The sequence below is a fragment of the Dermacentor variabilis genome, chromosome 6, assembly GCF_050947875.1.
Source record: "Dermacentor variabilis isolate Ectoservices chromosome 6, ASM5094787v1, whole genome shotgun sequence".
NCBI classification, from domain to species: Eukaryota; Metazoa; Arthropoda; class Arachnida; order Ixodida; family Ixodidae; genus Dermacentor; species Dermacentor variabilis.
In genome coordinates this window covers 90,321,222-90,341,276 of record NC_134573.1, presented here as the reverse complement: position 1 = coordinate 90,341,276, position 20,055 = coordinate 90,321,222, and the positions used below count along the sequence as shown (strand labels likewise).

At 45.2% G+C, this 20,055-nt stretch overlaps 1 non-coding gene across 1 annotated transcript; it reads right to left on the bottom strand.

The window, feature by feature from the left end:
- Nucleotides 1-9,360: 9,360 nt before the first annotated feature.
- LOC142586429 (U1 spliceosomal RNA) lies at nucleotides 9,361-9,522 on the bottom strand. Its single transcript, XR_012829217.1, has one exon. It is a non-coding gene; the product is annotated as a U1 spliceosomal RNA (small nuclear RNA).
- Nucleotides 9,523-20,055: the final 10,533 nt, after the last annotated feature.

The following is a 20,055-nucleotide window of genomic DNA, read 5'->3' as shown; positions in this document are numbered from 1 at the left end:
GACCATTGGAAGTCTCCTACCAAACAGGCTTATTAGTCGGGACCTGCAGTGCCTTGTCGACCAACGCCGCAGAATGTAAAAAAAAGGACTTTCATTTAAGGTTCCTTTCTCGGTTTCTATAGTGCAAGAATAAATTGATGAATCAATGTAGGACAAAGTTAAAGGAAGCAATAAATTACGACAAAACGCGGAGCAGGGTTTTCGATAGGTGTGGTGCGTAATGCAATCGAAGAGATCCCAATTCCTCCTTTTCTCACGGTATTTACGAGGTGCGTGCTTGCACTTGAAAAGCATCGTAGAAGATATAATTTTTTTTCACGCTTCATGATGCAAGTTTTCGCTTTACCCTCAGCGTTGGGATCCCATTACTCCTCTAGCATGTCGATGTGATGGTCCTCGGGGAAGCCTGAGTCAGCCTCTATATACACCTTTCAGGAATCAGATGCTGAGGCACATTTATCATGCAGCACAGCAGCCACAGCACCATATCTTACTTCCGGTGCTTGTAGATTCTCATATCGCCTTCGGTACCTTCGAGCAATTCATTACGCGCGACAGCTCACGCTGCAAGCAAAAATGCATCAACTGCAGCAACCATCATTCATCAAGGCAGAAAGACTGGCACGTATTAGTGATGAGCGTCCGGCATCGATAGGGTCATTTTTTGTCTGCTTGTCGCAAGAACCGCACAGATTCCAACGCAATAGCATTCAGCGAAAGTACTGCCACATATCACTTTATGGTTAAAGGATTCTTTTGATCTCTCGCGTCTTTCATCGCAGATCTTCTGAATAGAGGGGGATATGTATGTCCTCTTTGTAATGGGTCTAGCAGGCCACTTTTTTTTATTGAGCTGATAACGTTCATCGTAAAGAGATGGCGACATTTTCAGTGGCGAATGCAAAATGGGAAGTTCATAAGCAATAGCTCTCGTGCGGCGACGACCAGATTATTCCCGACCTTGGGTAGACTGAAACTATCCTGCATTTTGTGTGCGTTGTTTTATATCAAAATCAGGCACACTAAAAGCAACAGAAAACAGCAGGATTCAAAGTTGAAACGTTTTAATGCCTAAGCATTTTGCGCACGCATGCATCGCACAATCCTGAGTATCCACAGTTACGCGACTCGGATTTTATTTTATCGAAAAATTCGCTTTTCTTTACAATACGTCTAGTGCGGAATTGGAATCGGTAGCAACAGAGTAATTGTGCAAATGAGCATGGGCGTGCAAGCGAAGCATTTGCAACACACTATTAATCAAAAAATTGTATTCCTCGCTCAGAAACCAATCGTTGAAGTAAATGCAAGAATGACATGATAAAGGCGAATTCATCAGCATAAAACCATGTAAAAATCATTCATAAATACTTAAAATATGCGTCTCTAATATTAGAAAAACAAAGTCATTTTCTCGTGAGCGCATTGATAGTGCCCTCTTGCATCGCCCACCCGCACTTAGAACGCAGATATCCAAAACATTTTAGTTTTAACTGTGGGGAAGTTTCTTTAAAGAAATAAACTGTTAAAATGGATGCATTGTTTACTTAGGAGCACAAATAAAAGGTTCACTCTGATATGTTCAGGTTGCGGGAGAACCTTTGTAAAAATCTCCGTGCGAAGCATATTGATAATCGCATGCCTGGGCTCGTTCCTATGACCCCGTATGACACCACATAATTCTAAGTGTGTCGTTTGCTTCCCTATAACTGGGTTATTCACTTACGTATCCTTTGTAATGTCTACTGTGTGCTTATCGAAGGCGACTTAGGTGTCACGGCGGGCTCGACGAGTACGCAGTGGAGCACGAAGCGAAACGTGCGGTGGAACGCACAAGTGGCACCTAACGAGAGCAGAGCAAGGCGCTCCGCAGAGCTGGCCCTGCAATATGCGCGAAGAGAAGCACACGACAACACCTGCAACCTTGGTGGTTGTACAGCCTTGTCCAACAAGCTCAAATCAGCTTCCATGGCGAACAGGTTGTCCACGATATGCCCCCGCTTTAGAGAACAAAGTGAAATGGTTCGTGTGTTCAGCCTATACGCGCAGCCTATAGATATGGTGGCTGATATTGGGCGTGGCCCACTCATACACATGTTTGACGACTGGGAAAAGCCCTTGGCAGCTGGCTTATCCGGTACCTTCCCACTTGCTCATGTTTTGTGTGTCGCCATTAGTGCTAATTTATCAGCTGTTTCGTTTCCTAGGATAGCGCTATGGCTTGGCAGCAACGCCAAACGTATTATTTTGCCGTGTTCCTCTGCTCTTCGCAGCATCCGCAAGATGCCTCCTAGAAAAGGTTCACATTCATGTTTTAGATGTAGGGCCTTTAATGCACTTAAGAAATCTATTTTTATAAGTGCTTTTCCTTATTTGCCTGGTACTATGTCTTTTATGGCTGTACACAAAGCATATACGTCAGCTGTCAAAACGGAGACAAGCTGTGGTAGTCTAATGCAATATTCCAAGCGTTTGGATACTACGGCGCTTCCAGTATGTTTTTGTGTTTTTTAGCCATCCGTGTAGAATTCAATATGGTCATTATATTTTTCGCGCAGTGCTAGGAAATCCTGCATAATCTGCTCGCGCAGTGTTTCTTTCTTATTGTGATGTGTCAAGGCAAAGTCACAGAAATATGCGAAATCCCACCATGGAGCTAATCTGTTCGGTGTTTGGGCAACGTTGAGAGCCTCGTTTGGTACGTTATATTCTTGGCATATTTGGCAAACCGGAGAAAAAGTGTTATGGTGTGCAGTTTATATGCATGGTGTATTCTGTTCGTGCTATGAGAAACAATGCTGCGGCATATATGATTCAGTTTAACTCTAGTTTATAGGACGTAGGAGACTGTGAGCAAGGATCTTCGGTATTCCAGGCAAGGTTAATTGTTCTCAGCACATAACTTTTTTCGCGGGTGAAGTTCGGTACGCACTAGCTGCCAAGCGTAGTCCGTGATTATGTACGGGATCGAGACGTTTGATATAGAAGTACCTTGCTGACCCGTAAACTATGCAGACGTAGTCAAGTATACTACACACGACAGAGAGGTAAATACGTAAAAAGCACATGCGGTAGGCGCCCCAATGTTTCCATGATAGAACTTTCGGAATGTTAATCGCCTTGTACGCCTTCTTTTTTATGTTGATGCGGGCAAGAAAGCTTAATTTACAGTCACAAACCAGTCCCAGAAACTTATATTCTCGTTGAAGTAATAGCGAGCTTTCATTTAATTTCATAACAAGGTCCGAGTACAAGCCGCGCTTTTCCGAAAACAGAGGGTGACGGATTTTTTAGTAGAAAAACGAAAATCATTTTGATCTGCCCATTTTGTCAGTTTGTTATTCGTTAACTGGAGCTGCCCTTCACACGTGTGTACACTTGAGGCTCGGCGTGCAATATGAAGGTCGTCAACATGCAATGACTGCATGGTGGAAGGCGGAATTACTGTGCTTACTGAATTCATTTTCACCACGAAAAGCGTTGTGCTTAAAATGCAACCCTGTGGCACGCCATTTTCTTGCATGAATACACGCGAGAGTACGGAGCCCAAACGTACCTGAAAACTTCGCCTTGACACAAAATGCGACGAACAGTTAATCATCCTGCCGCGGATTCCCAGGTTTGCCAAGTCTCTCAATGTACCATGGCTCCATGTGGTGCCTTAGTAGAACTTGTTGGTGGGCGAGTTGGTTGGTTGAATTGGTTGGGCGAGTTGGTTGGATAAGTGGTGTCTTAGGCTTTCTCTAAGTCAAAAAATATCACTAGGCAGTGTTGTCTGTGTAAGAATGGTTCGTGCATCGTGTCCTCAAGACGCACGAGATGATCTGCTGTTGAGCGACCTTTCCTATAACCGCAGTGGGGAACGTCTAGTAAGTTCTCTGCTTCTAGAATGTGTGTTAACGTAATGTTCATTACGCTCTCGAATGATTTTGCCATGCAGATCGTAAGTGCTATAGGCCTATAGCTGCTTGGTAACGTTGGCGGTTTTCCAGCTTATAGAAAGGGAACTGTAATAGCTGTCTTCCATTTGGCGGGCATTCTTTCTGTTCCCTAAATCCTATTAAACAATAAAAAGCAATGCTTCTCCGGCGGCCTGTTATAGGTGGGCGAGTATTGTGTAATAGATTCTGTCCGGACCAACCGCTGTCTTCTTTCCCGCTGAAAGTACTCTATTTACCTCGTGGAGTGTTAAAGGAAGATTGTATGGTTCATCTGAGCATCTGGTCATCGGTAGTCTTTGTTTTTCTGTCGTCCGTTTGTACTTTAAAAAGGACTGCGTGTAATTGTCCGAGCTGGACACGCAAAAACGGTGTCCTAATATGTCAGCCTGTTCTCGTAGGGATGTGCGGGTGCCTGGATCTGAGAGTATAGGAACTGTGTATAGGGAATAGTCACCGCTGAACTTCCGAACCTGATCCCACATTTTTTTCGACGTGGTCGAGCTGTTTATTGCTGTTATGTGCTGCTGCCAGGATGCTTTTACTGCTTGCCTACGGATATACCTTGCTTTAGCTTTAGTTTGTTTGAAGGCGAAAAGGGTAGCTTGCGTTAGGTACCTCCTGAAGATACAGCATGCCTTGTTTTTTTCTTTAGCTATTGTGCATTCGCTAGTCCACCATGGTTCAGGCTTTTTTTTCCTAGTAGTCCCGTGGACTGAGGAATAGCTTACTCTTCCGAAGAAAGTATTCAAAAAAATAAGCCTTTCATTTATTTTGTCTATTGTTAGCTGGTCAGAAAGCTCATTCTCGAGGGTAGCTTTCTCTGTGAAAAGAGACCAGTCAGCTAGATGTAATTTCCGACGGGGCGGTCGAGAGGGTACGACTAGAAGTGGAGAGGTTAGTTTCACGACGACAGATATATGATAGCTACCATATATATATATAAGGAATGTTTATTACTTCCCACGACAAACAAACGACAAACAGATAGAACACAACGCTAAGTCTAGACAACTCATAGTCCCTATGCTTGGGGAGCAGTACGTGGCAGTGCTAGTGTTTAAAAGGCCATACCTTGTTAGAATAAAATCTTCGAGTACCTGTCCTTGAGGATCAATTTTTCTGATTCCCCACAGTGCATTATGTGTTTTCATATCCCCTATTATTGCAAAGGCTTCGGGCAGCTGTTTCACAATGAGCTCTAGATCTTTTACCGTGAACTGTGTATGTGGTGAAATATATATCGAGCATACGGTGATAGTTCTTTTTTTGGGACAGAATGGTGAAAGTAGCGACTTCTAAAAACTATTATTTGTTACTTCTCTGGCAACGATACTACAACGAACAACGTTTGCAACACCGCCCGATAGTCGGTTAGCCTGGTTGCGGTCGCGACTTATTACCGTATAGCCTTTTAATATTTTTGTGTTTTTCGGAACTAAATTGGTTTCCTGCAGTCATAAAGCCACAAGAGAGAAGTTGCTTACAATGTCCTTAATGTCGCCTAGGTCGCGTATCAGGCCTCTGCTGTTCCAGTGTATGATATACGCTATGATATGGGAAAAATGTGTAGTGAGAAACTAAAAGATCTTTAGTTGACTAGTCGTAATCTAGAACAGGAAACACATAGAAAGGAGCCCAACGCGTCCTTTCTACGTGTTTCCTGCTCTACGGATCCCGCCAGCACTTGTGTTAGTGCCACAGCGGTTTGAAATTGTAAGTCTCGGTCCAGCGTTGTCCTGTCCGTTTCTTTTTACTTGTGCTCGCGTCTGTAGTCGCTGGAACCCCTTGTACGTTCACCATGCACCAACTGGCCCAGCAAGCCACACTACTAAAGTAAGGCTACCTCACTTCCAAAGCGCGATGCATCAAAATATCTGTAAGACATTACTTAGAGATTTAGGAAGTCCCTCGCGAATCGCCCTCTTATTTGAGCTGGCTTCCCCCAATGCCATAAACATGAGTAAACAAACGATATAGAAACAACCAATGACGCCAGCGTGTGTATCGCAAGAATTACCAGCAGCCACACTACCAAATGACTGGTAATATTTTGGCGTCACCGGCTGAGTTTCCCTTCACGGCCCACGAAGAACAGCACCGCGCTTGCTGCGGACTTTCATTGTCTCAGTGTAGCCTTGGCTGGCGCTGGAAGGTAGCGCATCTATTTTAATTCAGAGGCCCGGAGTCTTAACGGTGCCCGTGGCAATTCCGGTGCCATATGGACATCGTTGGCGAGCAACAGAAAATAAGCGACACGGATCGGCGTCTTCCTGACACGATTATGCTACTGTGCCCCGCCATTTTCTGCCGACGTAATGATGTCGGCCGGCCATCTAGGAAGGTGGAACGCCACATCGAAAACAGCGTCAGGGTAATGCGAATGCGCTTATTTATTTCGTATCTCGCACACTATTATTCCTTCGTTCACCACCTCGAACTTATCATCATACAGGCTGCACGCAAACAGCCTTTCTTTCTTTCTTATTTCGCTTCCTGTTTTGTTTCGTTTTTTAACTGTGCAATAACCATTATTGTGTTCCCCTGTCTTCTCGCTTGTTTTTCTTGGGAACCCCTGTTAAATAAGATATGTTGCCCTCGTTTGCACCTCATCCTCTATGCTTAATTGCTATTTCGAAACTTTATGTACGCCCTTCCCTAAGGCCTTCAACGTCATTTTCATATTTAGGTTGTATGATGCGTTTCCTTTGATGTGCAGATGTCAACCTTTCAGTTGTCTAACATCCTTACGCGTCTAGACACCCGACGGAGTTGGGTTGACCACCACCTCCAGACTTATATATGCGTATTTGAGCCCATGCAAGCTGCAGACGCAAATTATGTTTATCGACTGCTCACCGACTGTGCAGCTATACCTTCTAGCCTCAAGCGGAACACCGAGCATTCAGGCACTGTGTTTACCAAAATGTTGGTGTTGGTCTTAGAATTCGTGCTTGGACAGCTGAATTGGAGGCTTATACTGTGAAAGGTAAAAAATTCGCAGTTCCACCCTAAAGGCGTAGCCCCGATTGCGATAGTAAATTAGTAGATGTACGATGTAAGGATAGTAGTTTTATCGGCTGTACAAACTTGTAAACATTGGCTTACAAAATAAATTAACAATGATAGAATATCTAAGCGTCACTCAACGAGGACGTAGAAAGAAACAGACACACAGAGAAAGCACTGTCTTCGTGTGTCTGCTTCTTTCTACGTCCTTGTTCAGTCACGCTTACATATTCTATTATGGATTCAAACCAACTAGCCCGTCAACGTGTTTTAACTAAATTAACTAGCACGGCGTATCTCGTTCACAGGTAAACATGAACACATCTCGCTCGATGAGCGCGGAAACTCGCTGTGAAAATTCTGGAGCGAGGAATCGCGGCAGGAGCTAGCGAATTGATCTTCATGCATGTCTCGTTTCAGCGCGAACGACACGTCGAAAGCACAGTGCATACGAAGCTACCGGCCCTACGCGCACTCTGCAAACATCGCAGATCGCTTTCAATAGAGTTGCTATATATGTTGGGTACTAGGCGCGAACAAACAGAAACAAGAAAAGAGACGGGACAGAGCGCCTTTCTTGTTTCTGTGTGTGTTCGCGCCTAGTAGCCAAGGTAAATTGTGACCAACTCGCCCAACAAGACGTCCTTACTTTTACTACATATGGCTCCCGCAGGCAACCACATATGCTGTATAATTTTCTATTATGTTGTATGTCACATGCAATGTAAGTTTCCCTCTTTTTTGCATGTACGTGCTGTTATGATTTGTGTTTTCATGTTCCTGCTACTTGGGCCAATCTGGCCTGCAGTATTGTGAAATAAAATAAATAAAAATAAAAAATAGATATGGCTCCCCGAGAGAGCCATGTACAATAACTCTAGCTTTCAAGACACACGAGCGCCGGCAACGTGTCCCTACGGCGTCAGTGATTCGCGTGACCTACGCCGTAGTAGACGCCGCGATTGTCTCCATTCTGTACTGAGCGGCGGACCAGAAGGACATCGAGCCACCGTAGCAGCCGCCGGAGAAGAACCAACATCACCTAGACAAAAGAAGGCCTGAGCGCTCGGCGAGTGACGTCATAGACAAGAGTCCGGCTGCGGGCTCGGGGATACGGGTTGAATGAAGGGATCATGCCCTTATGGGCAACGTTAACCAGAACGCAGCTATTGTTTCTTTCTTTTAGGCATAGTTGAGCAGATGGCCCGCGGAGAACAGAGGGTGTTCCAAGATTATTTTATTTATGCAAAGATATTTATGCGCTGCATTATTAAAACGCCCGTCCATAAAAAATGAAATGGTTCAACCTTAGGATTGAAAACGAATTTCAGGTAAATCATGACAGGGAGCATGGCTTAAATTGAAAAGTCACAGTGTTGCCCTCTTCTTTGGAGTAGCTTCATTGCCTTGATTTATCGTCAGTGTCAGAGAGTTTGCCGTTCAGGCGACCATAAAAGTTCTCCAACAAAATGTTAGCACTGCACCATTACACATATATCACGACAACTTCACTGGTGTGCCATTCTTCACATTCGGGACACATGTATTTATTCCAGTCTAGATTAGGCTGTAAAGGAATAATTTCCCTTTCGAGGCATTATTACATACATTACCTCAGTCCACATATTTACAACACCTCAAATGAGATCAGCAATGGAGATAAAAAACATTCGTTCAACTATTTACAAAGAAACAGCTGCCTTATTCCGCAGAATTCCAGCTTTTCTCTTCTTTGCATTAGCATTGGCACCCAAGATTCTGTTATTGATCTTGCGGAAACATGAAAGCATGATTTTTCAGCTCTGATATGTAATTACTCCATCAATTGGGCACGCAGCACTTATCAGGCATATCCTGGCATGGACGTAATCCACTATCCGCGTCAATGAAGGCTTGACAGACACACAACCGCAATCGCAGCACAAGCGCAGAGACTACCATGCACGGTTCACGTCCAGAAAAAAAGTGCGCTCGGAAGCATGTCGCAGCATGCCAGGATTTTTCTAACCCCGAAGCTATCCAAGGAGCGGTAGGGTTGCCGGAACTAATCAAATTGTTATCGCCGTCGTCGCCCACTCAGTCTTCCACGTCTCGTTTTCAAAACAGGTGCGCCGCTCGTAGATTCGCTGCACGGAACTTCTATATGGGACTCTTTTGCGTGACGTAGCTCAAGGGGAGAGGGTACAGCCAGATGGCCTTAAGTGCTATAAAGGGTGTTGGACAAGCGCGGCATCTACTACGGCACGGACCACGGGAATCGCGAACGCCGCGTTGCCGGCACTCGTGCGTGCGGCTTCGCACTACTTCCCGCCCACCTCGACTGGTCCCCACACATCATTATTTGTTCCTAACTTTTACGTGGTCACCGCTTGCAGACAGTATGAGCCACTTTCTTATTTTGGATTTTAACATGGCGGGGCTGGCGCGCACGCCAAGCCCCACTACCAAAAATTACATGCCCCATCTGTCCCGGTTTGGGATAGTGGCGTGCTTCAGCCAACCGCAGTGCAATGGTTAGCCTCGGCACGGAGCCCCGACCTCAATGATCATCAGGAACCCGGCACCAGGTAAGTATGAAGTGTAGCCCATCGGGACGACAGCCTACTCCAAGAGGCCCTACATGTGGCACCGGTTGCGAAGAGTACATCGCGTCTTCTACTAAACGCTATACGAAATTACAGATAGTACAAGGACAGTTTTTACGAGCAGAAGCCTTGTGCCTAAAAACCTATAATCCTACTTTTCCCCTCTTTGAAATTTATTGATTGTTTTATTACTAACATAACGCGGAAATCAAGTATAACGGGTCGAACACCAGCGCGTATTCGTTTGCCTTTCTTACAGATTATCTGTGCCCTGCATGTATAATAATAATAATAATAATAATAATAATAACGCGAGTCGCAGAAGCCGTAGGGACGCGTTGCCGGCGCTCGTGTGTCTTGAAAGCTAGAGTTACTGCATACGTGGCTCCCTTTGTTGCGTGGTTGTAGGCTACTGGTGGGATTAGCCTTGCAGTTGCTGCCGGCAATTGCTCCACCGTAGCGACACTTCAAATACATGAATCATATAAATCAGACACAGACCTCACAACTACACATAGTCACTGCTAAGGTCACCATGTGGAGGCGAAATCCGTGTCCTGCAGGTAATTTAAAAGGCGAGAAACCTCCTTCCTATCTAACTGGTTCCCGCGCGGGAAAACAATGTCCTGAAGATAACTGTGAGGAATTCCTGTCTTCTTGAGGAACCCGAATAACACACTACTTTCCGCGTTATACAGAATACAGCACATAAGGTAATGTTCTATGTCATCACACACACCACACGTTGAACAAAATGGAGACAGCGCCAGGCCAGTCTTACACATCCACGCAGGGGTACGAGCAGAGCCCGTGCGAATGCGGAGCAGTAAAGTGGCTTGGTTTCTTTTGAGACCCTTGGTCACACATGGCTTGTGAGGTGAGCTCTACAAAGAACTGAAGTGGCACGACACCGCTTCTCTGAAGAGTCTCTTGTCCTCTTGAGGCACTTTTCTCAATGGCTTTCCAGACAGCGTTCTATGGGCGAGGCTGTCCGCCATCTCGTTGCCTATGATACCTATGTGCGAGGGCACCCATTGGAATCGTATGGAGAAGCCTTTGATATGGAGATTGCGCACCGAGCGTACGGAGCTTAGACATAAGGCATCAGAAGGGAACCCGTGCTTTAACCTTTGAAGGGCGGATTTCAAATCTGTAAGAATGACAACAGGTTGAGGCGTACAAAACCGTAGCTTCTTCAGAGCTGCCTCAATGGCAACGCTTTCGGCCATTGTGGAGGACACGACTGCAGTGAAGCGAACCGACCAATCCTACCTCAAAGAGGCAATGTGAAAAGCAGCTGCACTAGATCCTCTGACCTTGTCCACAGAGCCATCAGTAAAAATTTGAAGATTGCGTGCATATTCAGTCTCAAGATGTTCCAGTACGAGCGAACGCGTTGTGGCCAAAGGAGAACTCCGCTTAGCACTAACTTGAGGAATTGTCAACAAGCAATCGATGCTCGCGAAAGACCAAGGTGGTTTCAACCTCAGTTCGACCTCTAGCGTCAAGACCCAGGTAACCAAGAGTATTAAGGGCCAAGTACGCTCGGGACTCAGATCTCTTTCGAAGGCTCTGTAGAAGGGCTCGCCCGGCTATCGTCTGTTTGAGGCGGCCAATTTGCATCAATAACCTTTGTGAAGCGACTAGGCTAAGAGGTCTCGATAGAGACTCATAAAGTAGTGCATTGTTAGGAGCAGTCTGCGGAACGCCAAGAGCCCTCCTTAGGCCCTTTCTGTGCAAAACCTCAAGTCGTTCCAGCTGTGATATCGATGGGGAAATTAAAGGGAGCTGATACATTATTCGACTCGTCACTAGTGCATCGTGCAACCTGATCATTGAAGAAGGGTGATTTCCCCATTGCTCACTTGCAACTCTTCGGATCACATTGAGACGCGGAGGCAGTGATGTCACAATAGAGTCCACAGCTCGTGGCAGTCAATAATGACGCCCAAAAAGCGCTTTTGCTTCAATTGACGAAGGCAAGATTGATAAAGGTGTATCTTCAGCCGCGCATACCGTCTTCCTCTACCTGGAAACATGATGAAGCCAGATTTTTCCAGCGAGAGAGTCAACCCAACACCTTGAAGGTAATTTTCAACTGAAAGTAATGCTTGTCGAGCTATCAGAGCTAAACGCTTATGTTGATATCCGCTTAACCAAATACAAATGTCGTCCGCATATATCGACATATGGATATGCCTGCAATGTTTTTGCACTTCAGCGGGAAGACCAGCCATTACAACATTAAACAGTGTCGGGGAAAGAACACTTCCATGAGGTACACCTCGCGATACCGCCCTTTTGGTGCTTATGGTACTACCTAACTGCACTTGAATTTTACGATCACTGATAAGTGAGTGAATGAATCGCAGAAGATAGCCTTGTACGCCTATGGCCTGCAAGCTATTTAGTATTGAGCTCTGAACGACGCTATCATAAGCCTTTGATACGTCTAGGAAAATAGCTAGTGCTGAGAGGCCGAAAGCTCTCTGATGTTCAATGTGGCTTATCAAGTCCAAGACGCTATCTTGCGTGCTTAAACCTGTGCGGAATCCAGTCATGCATGTTGGCAGAGCCCTTCTATCTTCGAGCCACCATGATAAACGCTTACTTGCCAGCTTCTCCATGAGCTTAGCCACACATGACGTCAGTGACGCAGGACGATACGAGGCCAAGTCTGTCATTTCTTTGCCGGGCTTCAGCGCTGGGACAACACAAGCCACCTTCCATGAACGAGGAACGTCGCCAGTCTCCCACACTCGATTGAGAAAGCTTAGGAGCATCTTCCGGTGTTCTAGGGGTAGGTTCTGCATCATCTGGTTGGTAATGCCGTCAGGACCTTGTGCACATCGACGCCGCAGGCTGCTGAGCGCTGTCTGTAGCTCTAGATGTGTGAACGGGGCGTCCATAAAAGACGTAGATGTTGCAAGCAGAGCACATGGATGAATTTCTGAACTTGCACGTACAAATGCATCTGCAAATTCCTCTTCCAAGCACGCAAGAGGTTTCTGCTTGCGCAGTGCAAGCGCTTCGAAAGGCTTACCAGGACGAGAATCACCAGCAAGGCTACCAATGACTCGCCAAATTCTCGTCATCGATGAAAAAACAGTCAAGCTAGCGCAGAAGGACGCCCACTGCGACCTACAGAGCTTGTTCGTATGGCGTCGAATAGCAGAGTTAAGCCTGTTGAAGGTCGTCTTCAAGGATCTGTCGTCCTTCTTCCGCATCAGTTGTCGCTCCGCCCTTCTGCGCACTGCGCAAAGGTTCTGAGTTTTAAATCCGGAGTCACAAAATGATTAGGCAACTTGAGCGCCGTGGTAGCAGCCATCTTACCATAAATCATTTTGTCTATCACATCACCAGAAACACTTGCAAGTTGCTCCCTGTATTTGTCCCAATTAACAACATGGCTTATTTTAGCGCCGCGCATATGGAAGTCGGCAGCAAACACTAAAATTGGATAGTGATCACTTCCCATGCGGTCAGGTGCAGTTGACCACTTCACACGGACGTCAGGTGAATGCAAGGTTAGGTCTATGGATGTGGCTGAGGCTGGAGGCCGGAAGAAAGTCGGACTTCCGTCACTGGCCACGCACAGGTCCAAACTGTCGATAACTTCTACAAGTTTGCGTCCGCGGGTGTCTGTGTTCCTGTCACCTCAGGCAGAGTGATGGGCGTTGAAGTCACCGCTGATAATTCGGGGCGCTGGGCAACGGTCACAAAGCTGCTAGAGAAACAAATCCATTGCTACCTTCTTCCGCGGAGACACCTATACGGATGCAACAGAAAGAGTTCGGAAGCCGAGCCGTATCCTCACAGCCGCTCGGTGCAAATATTGGTGACATTCAAAGCCACATGAGGAATCTCTCTTCGTATGTAAAGGGCAGCACATCCTGCGGGTAATGACTTTATGCTGCAATTCTTGTATGCGACAAATCCAGTCAAAGATCTCCTCCTTGGTAGGTCAGCCTACGAGAGCGCCAATACTGGAACACAAGTTTCTTTCAAAAATAATTTCAGTCCTGCTAATCGACTTATAATCCCAGCGCAGCTCCATTGCATAATAAACGGCCCTTTTCGGTGACATTTAGTTGCACGAGGTTGAAAAAAACTAGCCATATTATAAGTCAAAGTTCGCTGCGAAGGCGGTAATCATGGACTCAAAGGAAAGAACGAGCTCTTGAAAGTTCTTCAGGGTGCCAGTCTGCATCGCTTGAACATATGAACGGAGGACTTCAAAACTCGCAGAAGGTCAGACAGATCCTGATTTTTGAGCTCCTTATTTTGCTAGACGCACTGCCTCACGACTTCAACAAAAGATGCGGACAGGGACCACCTCTTGGCCACTGCAGCTGGTTTCTGCGTCGCTTTTGAGGCAAGGGAATGTCCTCCTTGTCCTCCTTGCTGAAGAACTTGGACACTTTTGGCTGAAGCAGATCGAACAACCGACTCACCCACAGAAGACGTTGCCGTCTTGCTAGGGTCAGATCGCTCACTGACGTTGCTTGTTACCACGCCACGAACTTCCCACTCTAATGCAGGGAACTTGTCACTTCCAGGTATCGGCTGAGCAGCCGATACCTGGAATATATGGTAACTTTATTGAAAGCTATCTGCGACGTGGCTAAAGTGCGCGCCGGCGCGGGCCTTATCTTCAAAGCGATCTGCGATGTTTGCAGAGTGCGCTTACTGCCGGTAACTTTGTACGCGCTGCGCTTTCGACGTTTCGTTCGCTCTGAAGCGAGACATGCATGAAGGTCAATTCGCTTGCTCCTGCCGCGATTCCTAACTCCAGAATTTTCACAGCGAGTTTCTGCACTCATCGAGCGAGACGTGTACACGTTTACCTGTGCACGCGTGACCCCATGTTTGTCAATTTAGTTAAAACACGTTGGCGGGCTAGTTGGTTTGAATCCATCATAGAATATGTAAGCGCGACTGAACAAGGACGTAGAAAGAAGCCCACACATAAAGACAGCGTTTTCTCTGTGTGTCAATTTCTTCCTACGTCCTCTTTGAGTCACGCGTACACATTCTTTAATTGTTGATTTAGTTAGTAAGCGAATGTTTACAAGATTACACGGCCGATAAAGCTACTATCCTTACTTTCTTACTTCATACAACTGCCTACTAATTTGCTATCGCAATCGGTGCTTCGCCTTTTGAGCGGAAATGCCAACTTTTTCTTCTTTGGAGATTTTGTACTTTTAGAACTATTGGCCCAAGGAAACCCCGACAGCACTTCTTTTTAATATTCCCAAACTCTGTCTCTTGAGCAAGCTTCTCTCGATGACCCTGAAATCGGTGAGTTCGTTGGGCCGTTTTAGCTAAGGCGACGACGATGAAAACTTTTCATGACAAATCTTCAGTTTCTTACAAATTTGCACAAAAAAATTGGCAGCTAAATTACGTATTTATTCAGTATTGAAATCCCGAAAAGGCAAATTTGCCCTGGTAGCCGGAATTACCAAACTTTAAGGACGTTAAGGAAAAAATACGTCGCCTATTTTCACTAAAATTTTCCAGAATGTCCTCGCACGACCACTAAATATAGTACTGCTTGAACCTGTCCCTATATTTTATTTCAAACGAAAAACGTAGGCTTGTATTCTATTGTGGATGAGTTGTATTGCCTAACATAAAATTCCATTAAAACAAAAACATTTGGCAACCCTTTTGCGGCTGTCCTTATCTGAACGCACCCAGCAGGCTCCTACACTGCAGTGGCATTATCGCGAGTCCCAACTAGTGTGGTGCGTCGGTCATATAAACGGACAGCATATCAGATAACAGGCGTAATTAGAGAGTAGTGTCAAAGGTAGTTTGCTCAGATCAGCCTTAAACAACTCGCTGTGTGCTCTCTCGCGCACTTGCTACCTTAACGTGCCGTAGATAAAATACGCATACAGGAGCCCTGATAACCCATGCTCAACTCATCTCGTGGCTGATCAGATGCAAAAAACGTACAATCTCTGTCTCTCTTGTTTACTACCACAAAAGCGAGCTCCAAATGCAATATGAATGTGATTTCGATTTTATTATTAGATCTGTACGGTTCATAGGGATGATGATATAGTGTTCTAAGTATAGGCTCAATTTTGCCATCAAAGTAAACATAATGATACATGCTTTTGTAGTGCTAGATTTATCACTCATGCGACGGTATTGTGTAAAATTTCAATAAATATCGGTGAATAATGTTTCTTTTTCTTTAAACGCTTAAAATTCGCCAATTCTTGCTACTTTTGAAATATTGGCGTTTTTGAAATTCTATTACAAATTAATACGTAATGTAGCTGCACATTCTTGTGCTAGCTCGCAAGAAAATATTTGAAGATCTGTCAAAATTGCTTCAGCTTATCGTGTAAGCTAAAATCACCGCACAAAGCCATTGATATTGGAGTCAGAGAGAGGCGCTTGCTGAAAAAGCAACCTTTCTAAAATATTTTTAAAACATTATGCAGATCCCACACTGTGGCAATCGACGTAAGCGAAGCTTTCCATGCTGGATGCTTTTATTGACGACAATTAATGGGGATATTGATGGCTAAAGCTTAATTTATTTAACGTTCAGTCTAGCACGAGAGTGGTGAGGTGACGTTAAACGTTATCTTGCGTGCAGCACTGCTGCTTGTCGGTGTAGTACACGGAAAACACAAGGAGAGGTGTTTGCTCGAGGCCTTGTTGTGTGGGATATTTTATAACCTCTGAGAGGCTTGAGTGTTGTCATTTCCTCACATGGCACATCGCATTGTGGCAGAAGTATTTAATTGGCATTGAATTATGGGGCTTTACATGCCAAAACAACACTCAGATTATGAGGTACGCCATAGTGGTGAACTCCGGATTAATTTTAACCCGGTGATGTTCTTTAACGTGTCCCAAAATCTAAGTGCACGTGCGTTTTCTATTTCGCCCCCGTGGAAATGCGGCTGCCGCGGTTACGATCAAATAAGCGACCACTAGCAATGCCACAGGTGCAAAGCTACTGGAGCGGGCACAGAAGTGTTGATTTGACGGTCGACCGCTTCCACAGTGTCGCCAGGACCATGCGGTGCGCTTTAATTAATGCGGCTCTGCTTCTGCACGCCCTGCGTAGTTTGTCCGCTTGACATATTTACACGGTGTTTATTTTTCAGAAACAGCGGCAACGTACTGTACCGTACCTTGAACTTAGGCTTATCCAGTTTCCCCGAAGCCGCTGTCATATAGTATTAAGGTTTTCTTGCCTTCTCAGGTCACCTTCCCCCCGCCCCTCCCTTGTATGGGAACTGCATCTTCTCCTCCCTCATCTCTACAGTTCTATCTACGTACCCTCTAGACTCGCACGTTAGTAGAAAGGGAAGCGCTACAGTTTCTGCAATGCTTCTGATGGGAGTCACGGATAATTACAGCTGTCAAGAGGCCAGAGTGGCGACGCCCAGGAAGCTCCAGCGGGCATTGTGCACATTCGACACGGTGGGGTGAAAACGCGTTTCTCGCGTCTCCTTTCCTCTTTTACTCGCTCCTCTCATCTATATACACGCTCTGAACCATCCCCCGACGTGGTCTGCCGAACAGCAGCAGCCACAGCAGCAGCAGTGCGAAAGTCGAAGGAAGAGGCAAAGAAAGCTTCGCTTTTAAAAAAGTGTAATTAGTGGCATAGGCCAGATTTTCCTTCTGCCAGTAGTTCTAAGAGCTTAAAGTAAACAAAAAAAACATTTTGCTGTGTACAATGCTTTAGTTTTGGAGAGATGGGTCCTGGAGCTTGGTCGCAGGATGAAATCCCAGCCCTTACTGCCGCATTTCAATGGGGGCGAAATGCAAAAATGCAAATGCCCCGTGCTTTTGGGGCACGTTAGAGATACCCTAGTGGTCAGAATTTTTCCGGAGTCCACCAGTAGAATATGGCCCATAATCAAAATCGGGTTTTGGCATGTAAAGTCTCCGAATTAAAAATAAAGAAGCCATGTCCTCAGGCCTGTAAAATCTGCGAGCCTCAAAAACTTTCTTCTCCAACTTAAGTGAATTGCATTTTTGTTTATCTCAACATCCACGCTGCGTCTCGAAAAACAAAGGTTGATTCCTTTGTACAGAGACATTTTCCCACTTCATATATAATTTTGCTGATAACAAAAAAAGTATTCGTGGCGCCCCTGGGTTTGTGCTTAGTGAACATACTCTGGAGTGGAAATGACCGTCATTACGTACAGAGTCTTACTGCACAATGCCGGCTAGCATTTATAGTTAAAGTTTCCATAGTATGTTTTTTGTTACTATGCCGTAAGGCAAACCTCCTCGAAATAAAAAAAAGAAAAGCCTAGAACGCCAGATGACGGGCTGCGCAGCATGTTTAGAAGAAGAAAGAAAAGAAGAAGGATTCTGTCTGTTCTACCATGGCGCTCCCAGACCAAACGCATTTACTCTCCGGAGCGAGTGAGTGGCGACCGTTGCTACAAATCATGAATTGTTCATTTTTGTGTCTGTAAACGCACCAAGGTGGCAGATGCAAACCCGCATATTATTGCTAGCGGTGTGCATGATTGTGGGTTCGGGGTTAGGTCTATCCTTTCTCGAAAGCACGCGCATTTCGGTGCACACAAGACTGATCTTATGCGAACAAAACAGCCTCTAATAAGCAACTAAGATATTTACATTTAACTGCAACAGCTGTTTATGGAAGTGAAATATCTCGCTGTTGTTATGCTAATTATTGTAATATCGTAATGTGAAGCACGAGTATTTGTCACCAAAACATTTTTTTGGTGACTGGCTCATTTAACTGCTGATGTTTGTGTGTCTTAATAAACCTCGCCAGGCTTTCGTTTTCTTTTTCCTGAAAGATAACGCTAACGGATAACGATACTGGTGCGTAGCTTCGCACGTTAAGACGTTAAATTAGACATGTGCGATCATTTTTATATAAGTATAGATATGCGGTTCGGACAGTTCAAGTAAAAGGGATAAATTAGTTTGTTTTCGTATATTGTTCCTCCGCATGTCAATGTTGAATTTGACTCCATTGGACGACGATGACACTTGTAACACGAAATTTGTAACGCCCAAACATGATATACTTATAGGAATGATTTCAGCACGCGGCATCGATAAGCAGAAAGCATTTCGTACTACTCCTCAAAACGCTTTTAATTTTAATATGGGTTTCTGTCATTATTTGTCGAGTATCGTGAGTGTGTTATTAGCATACGCATTGCTAACTGATAATTTTGCTATGAGAACTCAGCGACAAAGTGAATTATTAGCAGTAACAAACAGTACACCGCAAAAGCATTGTGAAACCGCGGTACCAGATGTTCTTTTCTGCAACCCCTTAATTGCTATCACGAATTTCGAAAAAAAAAATTTAGAGTGGAATTTTTTTTAGATCTGCATATTTCGAACCGCCTTTTCTTCTGAAAAATCATAATACCAGAGCTGCCTATTACTTGTTACTCGTATCGTCGATAAAAAACAGCAAAAGTAATTGCGTAGTATTTCTTTTTCAAAATTATTTGTCACAACAAACGGCACAGACACCTATGCGACCATTACGGAAAATTCACTGCGGGTTAACCCATATCATCTGCAGCAGAAGACGCTCATTGTGACGACGAGTTACCTCTTCAGCCGCAGTTAAAGGGTTGAATAAAAAGCTTTGTGAAAATACCAGGCAGCTTTCGCGTGCCGGTTCCCTTAAAGCAGATTCAAGCGTCGCCTTTTCAGTTGATTGCTTTGAAACTACATTACGCTGTCAGGGCCCTCGGGATAAGCAAGACATGTGGCTGAGCAACAAGCACGATTACTATTTTGGCCACGCTTTCTGTTCCCGAAATGAAGATGCCACGTTGAAGTGGCCCATGTGATCTGCGTTTCTTCTTTGCTTAGTCGATATTCCTGGAATACAACTAAGTTGCGTGACACTTATAAACACGCAGCATCTCCACGAGAGCACGTGTCTGAAATATATTTCCTAGAAAGCGTTGTTCATTAACAAATGTCGACAGGAAGGAAAATTTTACCGAGCAATGCAAAAGAGCCTGAAGTATGAAAGTAGAAGACAGTTTTCCTCATTAATCGCAACCGCGGTGGTCTGCATGTGGACATCCGAAATCCAGCTAGCCCCCCCCCCTTACCCCCCCTCCCCCCCGTACACCGGCTCATGCGAGCCTGGGTTGAATTCTTGCGGCAAAGGGTCTCCCGTTCGCCTTGCCGTAACGCTTTTCTGGCCTATCCTATCAGCCAAGATGTCGCGGCGGGATAAGCGAGCCACTTCACAAATTTGCACATTTGAGATCGTTATTGTCATAGACAACGAAAGAAACTAGCCCAACACATCACGAAACACTGGCATTGTAGCAAGAGCGAGCGCTTTCGTATTGCAACTCTCTTTCTCCATCAACGGGTCTTGACACATATCCGCCAATCTTCAACTGGAAGTCCAATCAACACTGCCTTAAAATTCATGGTGCGCGTTTAAGAATTCATGGTGCGCGTTTAAGAACGGAATATCAAAACATCGCCTCTTGCCAATAGCATAAATGTAG